Genomic DNA, 19,201 nt, shown 5'->3' with positions numbered 1-19,201 from the left:
TGGCAGTCTTATTCACTCTTTGATCACTTCCCCTTCAGACTGCTTGTGTCATAACGAAATGTTAGCCTTATTGCTCATAGTGATTTTTTTTTTTTTTTTTTTTTTTTTTTTTTTTCAGACTACCAGACAGGGTAATCTCTTAGGATAAGAACACTTACTTTAGGTTAAATTTGACTGGGAACTTTAAATTAGTTTGGCAAGTTCATTGGTTTCTTAGACTGAATGAACTAAACGATCAATTACATCATTCAAAATGCATTTTTCTCTCTTTTAGATATCGCCACAATCACAAGTAAATAAACTTCTGTTTCTAGAAAAATACGTTTAAATGTTCGTCACATTCTAGGAGAGAAAAATCATACCATAACTTCCGTACAATAATTCTAATTGGATATTCATATTTCCATTTCATATGGCATAAATCACAAAAAAGATAATGTAGAACATGTCTTTAAGTAAAAACAGCAAAAACACAGAGATTTTTGTTTTGACGTGAAACTCACGATAATTTTGTTTCTATAGGCAACATCAATTTTGAACTTTACCCGGTTTTTATTTTTTTTTTAATTGCAATTTTTAATGAAAAATTTAAAGCTTCTTGCGGACAGAATCATTAGACTTCAAGATCATTAGACATTAAGTTTGAAATCTTGACAAAGAGTTCTTGACGTCTTGAAATGAGCCCGAAGCCTTCCGACTGTTACTTGAATGTGCTTACCACTACACTATAAGAACATATGATAGAAATGAATTGAATTCCTTACATTTCTCTCACTCAAAAACAATTGGAGAAAGGCAGGCGAGACCCAGTCGGCCGAATCAAGATGGTGAAGAATTACTATCAGCCGCATTTTAATTCGGGCACCATAGTCGTTAATTAAATTTTACTAAATATGAAATAGTGAAAAACTAGTTATATCTTCATTAGTATTTTATAATTAATGGAGATATAACTAGTTCTAGAAAAACTATAAAAAGAAAGCTTACTACTTAGTTTGAAAAACATTTGAATTATTAATTCTAAAACTTTAACGCAAATAGTTTTCCAAACTTCGAAATCTATGCTTGAAAATGCGTAAACCTTTAACTAAGATACAAATTTCAATTTCAGCATTTAAAAAAGTGAAAATAATTTCTCAATTTTTTTTAAAATTTTAATATCAAAGTCTAAAAATAAAATTAACATACCTCGAACAAATCTTAGAAAACTAAGATTTTCATTCACATTATATGCACTGGTAATGCAATCTTACAAGATTCTCCAGCGTTATATTTAAAAATAGTAAAGAAAGAGGAAGCATCACTATGAATACATAAAATATTGTATCAGATTAGTAACTTCTGTTCGCGAACGCTTACAAATTACTCGTGGCGCCATCTGTTGATAAATTATTAAACTCTTAAAGTTAGGAGCTCTTTTAATAAAAGCACCTTAAAGGGTACCTTTAAAGGCAGTGGCGTAGCTATGGTGGGGCAAGGGGGACATCTGTCCCCGGGCGCAGCATCAAGGGGCGCCAAAATGATGCTTCGAAATTGTTTAATGAAATGTTTTCCACTCTTGGCACACAGAAAGGGGCGAAAATTCTTCAGTTGTCCCCGGGCGCTGAAAGTTCTAGCTACGCCCCTGTTTAAAGGTAAGTTTTATAGAGCACTTTAACTGTCTATCTGTTTACCTGTATTTACCTGTTTACATACATAAATACAGGAATAAAGTGAAAAATCTTCAGAACAAGGCTCTTAGAATTCTTAGAAAATCTCATGAATTGTGTAATTCAACAGGAATTTAAAAATTAACTTCCGTCAATAGCAATATTTCATATTTACTTTCAAATTTTATGAAAAATGTGATAACCTGTTGTTAAGGAGGTTATCGAAGAGGTGACAGTTAATCATAAATATCATAAATATATGCAGCTTCTACCAATAAAGTTCTTTGTTCAAAATATTTCAATAATTGGTGAAGCAATTAGTAATTTTATGAATAGAGTAGAAAAAATAAAATAAGAAGAGTAGAAAAAAATGTTAAAATCAACTCAACGTTGTCAACAGAAAGTGTTGCGTGCGATATTTGCAGAAGAAATTTCATTTTATTATCTCATTGATTTTCAAAGAGTAAAACATCGTCAAGACAAAGAGACATGACATCTTCGAAAAGTAACACTGCATTCCTTGTTAAAATGAAGACTGACACATTTATTGCATATATAGTTTTCAACATATTCTTGCAAAATGCTCTGACGTTTCACTTATGGAATATTATGCTTTTTGTCTCTTCAAAAGAGCTCTTGCTAAGCGCAAACCTACCGTGATTGATGGTAAGAAGTGGAAAAGGAATGAAATGTATACCTCTGGAAAATTTTAACAAAAAGCTCTTTTTACCGTGGAAGTCGCGATACAAACTTATAGTCAAGAAAAAAGGCTAACAGATTGAACATTTTAAAAAAAATTCTCTTTACATTTGAAAGAATAATTAAACGGCTCAAAATCATTCTAAAAATTTGTGAACACGCTATGTAGTTACCAAAAAAATATTTATTTTTATATTTTTATTTTATGTTTAATACCTGTGGTCGGGGAAAAGTATCGACGATAAAAAGAATCTGAGTGAAATTAATTAATGAGCTTTGGTATAGAGCATAATATTTCGAATTTGTCTTATAAAAAATAAGGCAAGTTTTATAAATCTCCCATCTGAATTTATAATGCTGAAAAGCTGTTTTTAAAGTATTAATAATAAGAAGTATAATTTCATTTCTGATGAAAATAGTTGCACTTCTGATTCAGTTAATACTCAACCATTAATCAAAGCAACTTTTATATTTTAATGTTTAATATTGTGCAAAGCAATCAAATTAGTTCTTAAGTAGTTCTTTAGTTATCTCTTAATGTAACGTTTCCGTAGACGATTTTATTCAAGTCAGAGTAAATGTATATGAAAATTTAATTTCTTTTATAGCTTTCATAGCACTATTTTGCCTGAAGGTCATCAGGAAGATATTACATGTATAAAGGACAACTGAGATGGGTCTTTCTTCTTTAAAAAGCAAATTTTGGAAAAAAAAAAAAAAAAAAAAAAAAAATGTTGTTTGAAGAAAATTTTGTAAGATTATTGAGGAAAAGGAAATCTCTCTACCTGACTGCCAACAATGACGCTTTCATGTACAGAAAATAATTGAAAAATATTATGGGTGTGGATTTTTTGAAAGCAAGAGAAAAGGCAGAAATTCTGAATGCATCTGTTAAATAGAAAACAAGGAAGAAAGTCAGGTTTAAAAAAATTAAATATCATGAAATCTACTGCAGTGATATCTATCTAATCATTTTCACGAAATGATTGATGTATGCACGAACGCATTATGACTTCTTCAGGCAATGTGCCATCAGTCACCAATCATCCACCCATCTGCTCAAACCGCACGAAATGCAATCCGAAATACAAGAGAGTAGATGAGAATAACCCTTCATAAATTTGCGAAAATGAAGCAAGTCTTTAGAGTTTCTGAGACCAAAATCGGGTGGAATGAAGCTAGCTTTTAGTTATAGTGATAATTATAACTATTTGGAGATCGATTTAAAAAACAAATGCTAGAAAGGATTGTGAAGATCTTTTAATTTTGTTTGTAAATGTCGAAATCCTGAGTGCATATTTTATAACTTTATAAAGAAATTATAAAGATTAAAAAGAGTCTAAAGAAATATAAAATGTTTCGAAGCCGAATTTTCTTGAAAAATGTATTGTGCTCTTTAAGGCAATCAAACCGGGTCTTCAAAGTACCGGACATAGAGGCTGACTACTACAACACAAGATCGTATGAGAAGAATGGATTTAACTCTTACATATACCGTCCTCATCTAAAAATAGAATTTAACCAACCCAAGCTGATGCTGAGTTAACATCCATTGAATTAAGTTTTGAGATTAGGCAGCATTATAGAGATGCTATTTTTTTTTGGGGGGGGACGGGGAGGATTTGTGAAAACTTTTATTGTAATCTCATCAGAAATTCTACTCGAGTCTTCAGAATGACGGACTGTTAGACCAATAATTCGATTATAAGAGTACGTGGGAATAAGACTTTTAACTCTTTACTTAAAATGCATCCAGGACAAAAAATGATCATTAGTCGATTAATTTAAGTCAGTGATAAATTACCATCCATCTCTCTTATTCTTTTAGTTTAGGTTCCATTATTAAAATACTAAGAAAGATTTCAGAGCTAAGGCTTGTTGAAATCCAGCTATGTCCTTACTGGGAATCGACCTCTTTTTTTCATGCCCTAGACTCATAGGTTAACCATTAAACTGCACCAAAAAATGGGTAAAAGTTTTTAAATTCATCATTAGAATTATATGATTATTTCTGCCTCCTTGTACAGAGCATTTCTGTATTTCTGCGTTTTTACATGAAGATTAGAGGAGCCGACTCTCGTGTCATCACGCCCGGGTTTCGAATCCTGGCTAAAGCATCAATGCTTGTGAATGCATTATGTCTTTATGATAGGGACCACTTAAAATCTGTCGACCCAAAATTTCTCTGGAGAGCTTGATGGTAAACAGGGAGGAAGTACGCGACCTATGGATTCCATTCTCTAGGATGCTCTCGATCAAAATTAGCTCGAAGTTAGACAAAATTGTTCTTTTACCTATAAAGAGTCCCATGCCTTGGCCAATGACAAGCGATGTCAACAGACAGTTTCTTTCTTTTGGCCATGATGAATTTATGGAGCTAATATATGATTCAAATAAGCAAGAATACAACAATAATAACACATAATTATTTCTAATTCGTTATCATAGTTTAATGCCTGAAAAAGCAAGTAATGCTGACAAGGTAAATTATTCCAGTCACGTATGATGGAGATTTCTCCTGCAACAATTTAAACTAACAGAACAGTTACAAATAAATTTTTGATAAAACATTATGAATAAACAGCTATTCAGACATTTTCAATATTTCTTCTTCCCTGTACGAAAGTAAAGAAAGTATTGTAATCGTGAAAAATTTCGGGTATTATATTTCAACGGATATATTCCTTTTGACTGCCCGAATTCATTCGGACGATTTTTTTTGGGGGGGGGATCATCTGTACATATGCACAGAATAAAGGACTCGTTTTCCAAAACGGATTATAAAATAGATTCGAAAAATACTTTTTTCTCCTGATGTCTGTATGTTAAATATGTATGTATATATCTCGCATAACTCAAAATTGATTAACAGTAGAACGTTGAAATTTTGTATTTGGGACTGTTTAACATCAAGTTGCACACCTCCCTCAATCTTTTGTCTTATTCATATACTCTCAATTACAGAAATGTTTCAAAAGACGAAAATATTCATATTTTGGCATTATCAAATTTAAACTATTATTTTCGCTATATAGCGAAGTATAAGTTTTAATGCGGTCTTCAAGTTACGTATATTTTGGGAAAGTTTTACATTCGTTATGAAAAAAATAAAATTATAAGAAGTTTGACTCCCGTAAGACAAAAACTGACCGGCATGTTTAAATTTAAAATTTGGAATTTTGGATGTCATTTTAAGCTTCCTTGAGGGATCGGTTAATTAAATTAAAATAATTTGAGGAAATAAGATCAAATGAAGTGCAGCCAAAACGTGCACAATTTTATAGGCTGTACATGACACCGATGGTACGTCACAATGACGAGAGTGTAAGGAATACAGACAAAGAAGTAAAATTGTTCGCAGGCGCTTTATAAGCATTTTAGTGCAATAACGGAATAGTTATGACACAAAGGACGCATTTGGATGATTTTTTACGTGGTAGAATTATCGGCCGTCTGGAATGTGGCGTACCCAACTAGAAGTATCAGACGCACTTGGAATTGCCCAGAGTGTCATCTTCAGGCTTTTTCCAACGATTCCAAGATGATGGTAATGTGAGTAGACGTTACAGCACAGGTCGCCCCAGAGTTACAACGCCGAATGAGGACCGGTATTTGGCAGTTACTGCCAAAAGAAACAGGCGGAGCACAGCCTCAGACCTGTCTCGTCAGCTCTCTTTAGCCACTGGTATGACAATTTCAAGGCAGACCGTGTACAGACGCTTCGGGCAGATTGGTCTATATGCTCGTAGACCTGTCAGATGCGTTCCACTTACTGCAACTCACTGTCGCCTGCGGTTAGCCTGGAGTAGAGAGCATGCATTGTGGACACCGCAACAGTGGGCTTGTGGGATGTTTCATATGGAGAGCTCCAGGTACCCGTTACCACCAAGAAAACATCATTGAACGACACCGTTACAGTGGTGCAGGAGTGCTCGTTTGGGTGGAATTATTCTGGGTTCCAGAACTGACCTGCATGTTCAAATTGGAACCATGACAAGCCAAATCTATCGGAACGTCATTCTGGAACAACATGTACGTTTGTTTCGGGGTGCCATGGGTGCACAATTTGTGTTTATGGATGACAACGCCCGTCCTCACCGTGCAAACATCGTAAGCGAATGCTTTCAATCGGAGGATATCACCCGTATGGACTGGCCAGCACTCTCACCGGACTTGAATCCAGTAGAGCACGTGTGGGACATTCTTGGCCGACGAGTTGCAGCCCGTCAACCTCTTCCTACATGTCTACCTGAACTTCAGAGAGCATTGCTTTTTGAGTGGTGTAATATCCCCCAAGATCAGATCGATAATTTGATACTCAGCATGCCTAGGCGTTGTACGGACTGTATTGCATCGTCTGGGAGACATACAATGTATTAACAATCATACCAACGATGTAATATTGTTTTTTTTTTGTAAATAGGTTTTTTTTTTTTTTTTTTTTTTTTTTTTTTTTTTGTTATTTGCTCCAGGGAGACAAAATCGGTAATTTTTTTAATAATATCAAACATATAGCATCTTGTTTTGCTCTTTACTTTTTGTTTAATAAATAAGCTTTACAAAAAAGTCAAATTTGTTTTGCTTCTAACTCTTCTTTCGCCTGATTTTGCATTATCATTAATTTATAATTTATCATTAATTTATGATTTATCATTAATTTATGATTTATCATTAACTGGTTATAAAACCTTATGGTCCTTAAAGATATTTCTTATTTCATAAGTAATCATATTTCTTATTTCTTATTTCATAAGTAATAATTTCTTATTTCATAAGTAATTTCATCTTTAAGGACCATAAGGTTATGACACAAATAACTGGTTATTTATTAATATTTATGATTTATCATTAATTTATGATTTTGCATTATTATTAAGTGTAGTATAACTACCTATGGAATATCTCTACTCCAACTGCGACGTTCTAAAAATTACTTTTAGAAAGTGCTACTTGAGTTTACGTAACAGGTACTTGTTATAAATATATTTGTAAGATATATTAATTTGACACTTATGAAATAAGAAATATCTTTAAGGACCAGATGTGCAAATATCATTTCTTTTGCTTTGATATCTATATTATTAGTAAGTGTAACACTTGAATGCCAATTTTAGCATTAGCCCTTATTCGCTAAAATTAAAATTTTGTTGCACATTAATTTCAAATAAATGTTCAATCACTTCGACAAACAAAATAGTTGTTTGCTTCTATAACAGCAAATAATTTTTAATCTTGAAATCTCTAAATTCGAGATTCGAGTGGCCTTTGCAGTTCTGACTTTTAAAATATAAATTTTTAAGAAACAAATGCATGTTTAATTTAGATATATATTTTATGTATACTTACTTCAGTTTAGCCCTTGCCTCATACACTTAACTGCAGCACATTTGAGAAGTCACACGATAATATGAAATGAAGTCTATGTTTATTGAGGAATAATGTAAATGAAAATTTCTTCTTATCTGAATATTATTCAAATAAACAATTTAATACATGTGTTTGATTTAATTTATTTTTCCACTTATATACTTTAAATTTAATTTGCAGATGTTAACATAAGATTATATGTACATTCTGCAAACTCTAAAAAGGGACACTTTTATGTCTCCCGTTCTATAGGGCCGATTAACGAAATTTAACTTGCGGTTCTCATGTCTCGAAAATGCGACTTAGGATATATGTTAGATTTATACACAGCATTTTTCTAACATAGGTACTTTGACACAAAATTGGAATTTTTCTGAAATGACATATATATTTTTTCCTTATTTTGATTCTATGACTCCAATTATGCCAAAGTGTCAAGTTTTGTAAAAATTACACCAGTAGTTGTTAAAAAACTAGTTCTCAAATTTGAACTTCTCAATGTTAATTGAATTTGGTACATATTTATTAATCTCTCTTTTTTTTTTTTTAATTAAACTTGTTTCCTTCTTTCACATTTCGAAATATAGGTTCAGTCTATGTAAAATTCGCAGATATTTTCTGATTTTGCTTTTTAAATTTGTAATGTTTAGTAATATTTATAAACTTCCCGAAAACATTCTTGAATTATATCCTGTAAAATGTTTCACCATCAACTTAAAGTAGATGTATTTTTAATGATACCTGCAAAAAGTTAGAGTATTTTATCCAGAATCCCTAAGACATACAGGAATTTACATAGTGATTTATTTTGAAATTTGGCATCTTTGTTTTTAGCAGTAATAACGCGAAATGTGGTTTACGGATCTAAAAATAATAACTATGATTTAAAAGAAAGGAAAGTAGGCTACCATAAATTAAGAATTTTGCCAAGTGAATTATTTTTGGCGCATACTGAAAAAAGTGAACCAAATTTTTGGATTTCTCGGTAAGTTTCTCAACAAATTTTATAAAATTTAGTATTTAAGCATAATCTGAGTCGTAGAATCCAAATATGAAAAAACAAAATAGGTGTGTCCTTTCGGAAAAAGTCTGATTTTATGTCAAAATACCTGTGTTAGAAAAACAATGCATAAATCTAGTATATATCTTAAGTCACGCTTTCGAGACGTGAAAAACGTTAAGTTAAATTTCGTCAATAGGCCCATTAGTACGAGAGACTTTAAACTGTTCCTTTCTCTTTTTTGTGCAGAGTGGACTTCGAGCAGAGAAACTGTAATGAAAGAAATATACAGAACTCACTTGTTGAATACTGAAATGGAAAATACTTTCGAGGTAGTTTGGCATTTCTGTTGTGCAAGGATAATAAATCCCAACAAATATCCAGTATTGGCAAATGTCAACGCTATTATTGGAATCGATGTCAAGATGTCTTTCCATGGTGCCTGCAAATTCTGGAAAGTAAAAGAAATTTTAAATCTGAAAAATAAAACTCCTGTATGAAAAATTATTTTTATTCACGCTAAACGTTTCTAATGGCATGACTTTACTATGCGGTTATTCAGGAATATCATGGGAAAAAATTTAATTTTGCTATGAGTCAGATTTTAAATTAAAAAATCACCATTGACGTAACTGTCAGCTACAATGAGTTTCCTAAAGTCTTTCACATATATTTAAGAGGATTTAGGTATGAATCGCACCAAATGACTATCTTGATATCTATATAATGAGTATTTTGATATCTATATAAACTTGGTCGATCTTACTCTTCCTGTTATTTAGGCACTACGCGAGAACTCTAAAGAAAGATTATTATCATCCATAAATAAGGAAACAGAAATTCTCAGCTTCAAGAATGTCACATACACGGCTCAAAGTTGGACCTGAACTTGTTGAACAGTTAATATTATCCTTTATAAAGTAAAAAAAAAATTGTACAAATATCTGTTCTATACATTCTCAAATTTACGAAGGAACCGTTTGTCCATTAGAAAGAGAACCAACTTAATAAGTCAAGTAACTAATTTCTGTTAACGGCAATGTCTTCATGAAACGACACGAGTCGAATCGTAGGTGAACCTGAATGAACTTTGAAATAGTGTGACATTACAGCTGAGTTTTATTACCAAGTTTAATTTTCCTCTTCCCTATGTGTCTCATTAGCATCAGTGACTAGCTCGTTCCAGAAAATTTATGCACATTTGAATGGGAAACGGTTTAAATAAAGTTAGGAAAAGAATTCATAACGAGATTTTTTGTTTAGATCAATTTTCGGTAAACGCCTAGTACACTTACTTGTCTTTTAGCTAAGCCGCTGCTCGAGAAGAACGTTGGTTGCTAAGTGAAGATATATGGCTAGGTTTTAGTTGACATCCATAGCTTAGAGCCTCGCCTAGAAAGTATTTTGATTTGTAACTAGACTGTTAACGGACTATTTCTTTCACTGCCAAGTCAAGACTACTGGCAATCTTATTTTGTAACATTTTACTTTGTCCCTTTCAAGTGGTGAGGTAAAATAAAATAAGATAATCGTGTTTGGCAGAGATAGTTAGATAATTTGGTTTTAGTTATGAGTTAAGCTAGTACAAATAACTCACCAAATAATTTTTTCACAACATTTGAGTAATAGAAGATGAACTAGTTAAGAAGTAGAGTTTAATTCCTTGTAAAGTGTCAGAATACGAAGGGCAATATTTGCGGTTAAAACTGACATTCTTTTCAGGTATTTCTAGATAACATAACTGTTATGGGTAATCCGACGCGCAGACAAAAAAAATGTTCTTTAGTCTTTACACATGGAATGTTATCTTCTCACAGCAGTAATCGATTTTTTTTTTCATAATTTATAACAGAATGATTGAGGTAATCTTGTATGCATTCCTTTTGGCCGCAACATAAGATTATTATTGTGCTCCTTCTCTTAAAGAAACAGCCAGATAATATATTTAAAATAAGTTACAGCGTCAAGCAACTTGGCAGCATTCTTTGATATTGAACCTTTAAATATACTACTACTACACAGACTTAAACATGGTGCTCCTTCAATCTTTAAACTTGTACCCTTGATTGATTCTATTGAATATCCTTGATTGATTCTATTGAATATCCTTGATTTTAAGGAATACGGTAAGCAATTTCGCCAATGCTTCTGCAGTAAACAATTTACGAAAGATAACTTTGTGGAGATTTATTTCATTTAATTAGCAGTTATTTTATGCTAAAGTAGTTTTCCCATCGCTTTTGCTTTCAGATCCCATTTTCCTGCCAGATTGTAAATGATCTAGCACGCATGTATTCAAATGAGGTAAAAAGAAGTTATTATTTAACGTAAGGTTTTGGAAGGTGAAACGAGAACGTGTTCTGCCTGCCTGAAGACCACGTAGATATCTTGATTTCTCTAGCAATTAGATTTATGTGGCGTTGAGCGCGTCTTGCCATTAGCTTGTTTACGCCGACTTTTAAGTCAGACAGTCTGCACGGTAACTGATCTGTGGAGCGATTAAACTAAATTTAACTTAATTTAATTTTAAGATAGCCATTACCTTTTGTGTTAAGCCAACTGTGCTGACTTTCATAAGCACGAGTTGATACCATTTGTAAACTTTATTTGAGTTAATAAATGGTTCTTTACACCCTTTTCCTGACTTTGTCATACTCCAAGACTTGAGGATAATTTTCTAAACAGTCTTCTAACGTCTAGCTCAGTTTAGGATAGCAAACCCTTACGTAATAACTTATTTAGCATCTTTTCTTCTTACTAAAGTAAAGCACAGTTGATAAGGGATTAATAATATAATTTTTGGCGAAGCACAGTATAAATTATAGTTTAGAAATCAATAATAAAAATTTGTTAATTCTGCTTTTGGACGTTAATTTTATGTTCTGAAATGTGAAATTTAGAAATTCTCTTAGTTTGACGAACAAGAATGTAGGTTTAATTAATTAATCACGAGTTCATCTAAAATTCAGGTTTTCTGATGGTCTTTTAAAAATAAAAATGCTAGCTTCCTAGTAAAAGTGACAATAATATAAAGCAAGAAGTTAAAAGCTGGTTAAACTGGTGCAGTTTTTTAATTTACAGGAAAAACGAAATGGTAAGTGAATCACTAATTTTGATGAATGCGTAATTTAATAATATTTTTGAGACTCAATCAACAAGTATTAAAAATGTAATTCAAATTTGGGATTATGATCAATCAGTTTGATTCATCAAACAGTAAAATAAATGTTTTCAGTTTCCTTAAATATTTATTTTTGGGATTTATCTTTTCAAAATTTCAAAAACACAGATGTATTCAAACAGATTTTTGCCATATACTTTAATGAAAGTAGGTCATTTATAAAGATGAAAGAAAAATTCTTTAATTTTCATCAGTATTAAAAGGATAGAAACTTCTGCGATCAGCAGCAGCTCTTCATAATCAAATCCTGATTCCTGATTGCGAAGAGCACACATTAAATAATAGCTGATAATTTTGAAGAACAAAATAACTGGAAAAAGGTTTAAGAGGAAAGAAAAAGTGGTTTCTCTATGAAGCGCTATTACTGTCAAAGAATGCTAGTATAAGACGACTGAAATTTTGTTCCTATGTTTAAACATAAGTAAATTTTCAAATGTGTTGAAATAAGGATTTATTGAGATCTGCTTTATGTATATTAATAACTTCGCGTAAGTGACAAAAATGCATAGCCTTTACTGTTCTTGAATGTCTCAAATAAAATATTTATCTATTGATAGTAATACACTGCTGTTAAAAATTAAAGTAAATAATAAAATATCACACTATTAGATTTAACATCTATAATTAAAATGTAAAATTTACATGTATTTTAAAAGTACAGCTTACTTCCAAATGAGCAAAAGATATTTGCAAAAAGAACATTTCCACATTAGAAACAGAAAATCTTGGAAAGATGGCAGATTCTGACTTGGGAACTGCGAATTTCGACTATTGTATGGAATGTGAATTGGTCACATTATGAAACACAATGAGTACACGAATCTAACTAAACCATGAGACAGTCTTAAGCACAATGGGTTTTGTTGAAGAGAGTTGATGGAGCGATAAAATTTAACATTCATTTTAGCGTCAAATACAATGCAGCAAAAGCAATACAGAAATCATTATCAAAGAGCTTACAGATGATAGCAGCTAGCGCGTCGCGCAGTTGCATCACAGGTCTGGGTTTGATCTCCGGGCTGAGTACAGTTGACTCAGCCTTTCGGGATGTAAGTGGGTCGATAAATGAGTACCAAGTTCGCTTGGGAACTAAACACCGGGAGTCCTGCGACAAGATGACCACTTGTCCAGGGTATGTGCTGATGCACTCCAGGATCCAAAGGTCAAGAAAGCAGAAAAAGGAAAAAAGGCACTGCAGGCCGTGGCTCACTAGAGCTATTGCTCCACTTAGTTTACAGATGATTCTTAAATGACATAGATAGGGCATTTGGAAATTACATCCAGAGTCAATAGTTGTTTACTGTATGTAGTTAACTGTATTACTACTATTGCTTATTAGCGGTACTTAGGCATATTACTACAACTTGCTTCGTGTGTTCCCCCTTTTGGCAAGAGATTTAAGGATACCCTAATAAATTACATTTCGTGGGCTTTGTGAAAATATATTGCGTATAAGGGGACCAGTTGTTTGTGCCTCTCTGCAGCATTTTGGATCTTAACGCACTTTAACTAGCTCCATAAATATAGCGACTGGAACTTAAATCAGCGGGATTAAGTACTTTTAACTGACTAGCTAGCCATATTTAATTTTCAGAATGACGGTTTCTTCTATGAAGAGAATATGGGATCTGCTTTGGTGAATTGGTACAGAACGGAGTTTGCTTGTGTGGGCAGGTGCAGAAACAAGGAATTGCAGCATTTTTTCTAGCATAATCTAATAATAATCTAATAAGAGACCATAATCTAATATCGAAATGGAATTCTTCAGCCAAGTGCCTTTGATTTGCGGTTGTATTTGATACAGATGTCTAATTTAAGGGTAATGCTCGTACACACAGAGAAAATCAAACTGAAAGATCATTGAGGAAAGAAAAAATTCATTGCATGCAATCATTAGATTACCAGATCCGAGTACCTGAAAACATGTATAGTACATATTAGAAAAGTATAGCATAGAAAATTTAAATTAAAACTGAAATTTGTGTTTAGGTATGAAAATGAACACTTCAATAAGCTCTACTTTTACAAGAAATTAATTTTCACAAAGATTATATGCACGATTTCTTTAAAAGCGTTCTTTACAAGGGCTAGATCTCCCTTGGTTAGATATGTCTTCCGTGGTTTGTCATAACAAATCCTTTGATCGTTGTTAAACACGTGGCAATAATTGTATGTCACAGTTCATAATACGTTGACGGTGAGATAAATCAAAATTATGCATTCAAATTGCTTTGTAAACGTGGGGATCTCGTCGGTTTCTGAGCTTTAAACTCCCTTTAACTAAAAATGTGATTACTACCACAAAACATTGTCAATGCTGTCATTAAAAGTATGGAACGTTGTAAAGTCATATTTCATCTCGCAGATATCCTATATTCTTTCAATGTAAATATTAGCATTGAATATTTCAGTGCCATCAAAGTGTAAAGGGATGATTTATAAAAGTCATGATTTCAACATTTTCTCATGCAGTCTTCCTATTTTAGCCGCTGGCATATTATATCTGCATAAATTTATGCTTCAAATTACATACAGATCCATAAGATAGTTTTTAGCCACAGTTAACGTAATCTATATATGTTAAATTGGGCTGTAGAGTTCAATAACTGACATGATCGAAAATGATTCGGATTTACTGTAATGATAAGCGGAAAAATTATAACGATGCAAAACAGTGAAATATGTAATATGAAATAATAGTACTTCTTACTACTTGAGCAATTTCCTTCGCATGTTCTTGAAAATAATGTAATTCCCGTTGAGAAATATGTGGATGTTCGAAGGGCGTATCACTCATCAAATATACCCAAGCCCCCATGAACCATATGCAGCAGATGACACCTATCACGGAAGAAATATTCTAAATATCTGAATAAGTAAGGCTCATTAAAAATTATTTTCAAACAAAATTAAACCTCAACGTGGAAGAACTAATTATGCAATCTGATATATTTTCTAAGAATAAATTTATCCCTATAAAAATATAAACAAATAAAAGTTTGATAGAATTCTAAAGATATGTTATTTTAAATGGTTTTGTAATTTTGCTGTTGAATTGAATGTTATATGACGCAAGTGCGAAGACCGTGGTATTTAATAAATAACGTTTACATGTAAAAAGATAATATTACAAATACATAAAAAAGATATCTATTTAGACATTTTACTTTGAAAACTGAATATTGATATGATGAATTGACGAAGACTAAAAAAATATAAAGATGTATGCAACACTTAACACTGCATCGGATATTCTAAATACATGCTGCTGTGCAGTTTTTAAATTTTTGAAATTTTCTTGTTAAACTGCACATTGCGTAATCACAAAGAAAACGATGTTTAATAATAAATTTAAAAAGACAAAATAAATGGGTTAGCAGCAGTGAGTGCAAGAGCAGACTGGTAGACTGCGAGCTCAGCAAAAGCATAAAAACCTTAGCAAGCCCTCGCGGGCGACCGTTAACATCTGAAACCTTTCGATTTTTTTAAATTTAAATTTATTTATTTATCTATTTATTTATCAAATTTTCTTAATATGAAACGATTGCATGTACCTAATTTCATATTCTCCTTGATTATCTAATTTAATACAAAATGCTTTGAATTAAAAATGTAAATAAACATTTTGTGAATAAATAGGGCTCTATTTTCCATTCTTCCTTAAAGGCTTTTAAATTTTTTAGGTTATCTTATAGTTAGTTCACTTCCAATTACTACATTTTGCAAAACATATATTTAGAAACATTTTATTTTAAAGAGGAGGAAGAATGTTATATCAGATTTAAGTAGAAAATAAGACAGAGCAAAGTTGTTTCGCATGTTCTGTTCTATATGAAAATTTTTTGTTCTTGAATATATAAGATATGACTGTATTATTTGGATTACGGAAAGGACATGAACGTTTGCTGCTTAAAGGAAGAGATGTCTTCGTAGTACACGTTTTAAGAACAAATGCATCATTTTCTCGCTGAACATGGGGAATACCTTAAAAGCATTCACGTAGTCAGCCCGCTAGCCAGAATTCTAGCCCAGGTCTAAATACAGCGATTTTACCTCAAGGCTGCTGATGACTGAGAGTGAGAAAATACATATTAAGAAATATAAATTACTCTTTCCAATTTTGTAACTTTGCTAATTTTTCTTGCAGTGCTGAATCATACAGTAAATAAAAATTCTGACCAGGTACATAAAAGCTCGTTGGCCATCCACCAAGTGCAGCGTTGTTGCATAAGCAGCGTATAACTGGTGTAGTTATGAAATTGACGAAAGGACCTCCAGCCATCATAAAAGAAGACAACCTGCTTCGCTCCCCTAATGGGGACCAACGGCTTATAATGGCATTTAAAGATGGTTTCGAAACGCCCTGTTTGTAAAGAAAGTTCTAAATTTTAATCTTATGTAATTGAATGATGCTTGAAAATTGACATATTTATTGGCTGTTTGAAGGTGTACAGTTTCATTGTAGAAATTAATATTCTTTCCAATAATTGCAACAAAGGAACTATATATATAATATATATTAATATGATATACTTCGTACTTCGTGCTTTACAATAACACCGACAACTTGCGGTGGAACTTAAAGCTTTGATACACAAATAAATTCAAGTCTAAAAAGGGTAGTGCTAGGCTAGCACTTTAAGTTGCGGATAACTAGGTTGATTAGATAACCTAGCAGGCATGATAATTATTCAAATGGCCAAAAGACGTATCAGCAACTCCGAGTAACAGTAAGGTCAGAAACGAAACGTGCGCTGGCTAGCGAAAACACGCTCTGAATAAACTCTAAGATTCACCCATTTAAATACTCACTTCCCTTAACTTTAAATTTACATTCTGGCGAGAAAATGCGAGGGGAAGTTGAGGAGTTCAGGAAAAATAACAACAATTTTAGAATTTAACAATTTTAGAATTTGAATAATTGGTTATTTGAACTAAGGGAAACCCTACAAATTACCTTTAAATGTAATAGGTCCCTACTCAGTTCTGACTCCCTTTTTTTCTCAGATCTGTCTACTAAATTTTTTTCAGACGCAGCAAATTCATAATTTTCTGTTTACAACTATGACAGTGTTTTGAAAGCGTAAGCCCATTTTTTTGCAGATTTCCCTGCATAGGTTTAATTACCTTAACAGAACTCAAAATTAAATCTCAAGGGTCAAGCTACATAAAAATGAAATTATAATGGTTGAAATCATTCCACAGTTACTATTAGAATTTATTTTGCAGCTTATTTACAATACTTGTGAACCTGCATGTGAATTTAATTATTAATACTTAGTGAACATTCCAGTTTAATTGCTATAATACTTGGTATTACTGCTAAATTTAAGACAGAAAAATACTTTCTATACCCTTTCTAATATCCTAAACTTAAAAAAAAAAAAAAAAAAAAAAAAAAAAAAAAAAAAAATTAACAGCAACATCGATTAAGTAACTGAGTTTCATAATAAAAGAACACAGTTTTGCTCAATTTATTCAAACTGATTTTACCCCTTGAAAAAGAAAGACTTGTGTTACAATCTTTCGAAATATATAATACTTTTATAATCAACCAAGAGCAAATGCAGTTGAATTTTTTATATATGTAAAGCTGGCATGTTCTTTCAAACTGTATTATTTCAATCATACTTGTTTCTAACATCTGCAATATAAAATTTAAAAAAAAAATAGTAATGCCGTTTTCCAAAGTTTAATAAATCTACCCTTGCCTTTTTCCTCTGCCTTAATTTCTCTGCTGACTAGCCATTGCCAAGAATTTTCTGCGTTTAGTGGCTGCCAACTGTGACTTAATTGAGAAAGAAATTATTTAGAAATATTATGTTAAATTTAATAATATTATTGTTATTAAAGCAACACAGTATTTTCAGAAAATTTAATCCAATGCTATGTAATGTTTATTTATCTGAGCTAGACCAAGCAGGATTCGTATTACAGTCAAGACGCCAACACGAGATCTTGCTGAGCAAAGATTGTCGACAGTAGTACACATCCGCCAAAGAACCGTTTGCAGCTCAGTTTTTCTGCTAAGATAACCACCTGAAATTTGAGTAACGACATATCCATAATAAAAAGTACCTAAAATATAGCCTTGAGTTTTAGAGTCCCAGTCGAAAGTCTCTCCCTGCAGTGAAAAAACAAATTTGTCTCAAAACTTCATTCTCAAAAAAAGTATCTCAAAGTTGGTAAAATTCAATATTCACTTAAAACTAATTTTAATAAAAATAGTAAATTATACTTTGTTATTTTTGCATTGTGACGGTGGAGATAAAGTATTTATATTAACGTTTAAACATTCAGCAGCTGGGGCAAAATACGCCAACACCTCATCAAATTGTTCCGATAACAGCATCAGAGCACATTAATAACTGATTCAAAATAATGACACCTGATTCAAGCTGCGATAAATATTCTCAAGTTTCATTAACAGTCAGATTTTGAGTTTAACCCTGTCCCATATTTCTTCACCAATTTCGCTAAGACCACAAAGTTATGCCAATTTAAATGCAAAAGTTATAGTTTAAAAGTAGGAGTAAAGTAGTTTAAAAGTAGGATTGGAATGTTCGCTGTATCGCCACCTTCTCGCAAATGGAAAGCTCGCATTTTCCCTAGCAAATTTTCACAAAACATGTGATGTATTTAAGCGCCATATATTTTTGTGCAAATAAGGAAAAGGAAGATTCGCCTCAGTATTAAGTCAAGAGACACGTCAATATTTACAATGGAAGGTTCTAAATCACACGCATGCGCAGTTTCGTTTCGTAATCATGACTATCAGTTCAGAATTCTGCAAATAAAGCAAACATCGGGAAACATCGACGGTTCAAGTCGGTCACGACATTTTCGAACTTTACGATTTGATTTGGGACCAGGAATCAAGGCTATTAACAGAACAACGGCACATTATCAGCTTTTGCTAAATATACTACTTTCCAAAACTTTTGATATTTCATGATAGAATTTTTTTATGTGCAAATGTTGCCAAAAAGCTAAACAAAATGAAAATTAATTTAGAATTAAAGAAAAAAATTAAATGTTTTTATAAAATAAGCTTTTGTTTAAAACTCATAAAATAATTAATGAACTAAAAGGAGGACATGAAGTTTAATGAGAGCAAAATATGAAATAACTAGCTTTACAAAATTCATTTACAGTTTTAAATCTTGAGTAATAAAAGCAAAGGGCACTTATAAATAAATAACAAATTTAGGAAGATAATGGATTATACTTTTGACAATACAATTAAATTAGTAGACTTTGTTATTTAGGCGCCTACGATTTTGCAATTCGTGATATAAAACTATT

General features: G+C 32.1%; 1 protein-coding gene and 1 long non-coding RNA gene across 2 annotated transcripts in view; one reads left to right on the top strand and one right to left on the bottom strand.

The window, feature by feature from the left end:
• The window catches only part of LOC118185771 (putative inorganic phosphate cotransporter), a 90,883-nt gene extending 89,572 nt beyond the window's left edge, over positions 1 to 1,311 (bottom strand). The window contains exon 1 of the mRNA XM_035355680.2: positions 1,189 to 1,311. The gene's annotated coding sequence lies outside the window, so the exon portion shown is untranslated. The remainder of the gene's footprint in view (positions 1 to 1,188) is intronic.
• Positions 1,312 to 1,464: 153 nt separating this feature from the next.
• On the top strand, positions 1,465 to 16,337 carry LOC146995898 (uncharacterized). Its single transcript, XR_015042621.1, has 2 exons — positions 1,465 to 1,634; positions 16,044 to 16,337. It is a non-coding gene; the product is annotated as an uncharacterized LOC146995898 (long non-coding RNA).
• Positions 16,338 to 19,201: the final 2,864 nt, after the last annotated feature.

The sequence above is a fragment of the Stegodyphus dumicola genome, chromosome 8 (genome assembly GCF_044657685.1).
Source record: "Stegodyphus dumicola isolate Sdum_Otavi_A_Nest chromosome 8, ASM4465768v1".
Taxonomy (NCBI): Eukaryota; Metazoa; Arthropoda; class Arachnida; order Araneae; family Eresidae; genus Stegodyphus; species Stegodyphus dumicola.
This window is presented reverse-complemented; position numbering and strand designations above follow the sequence as displayed.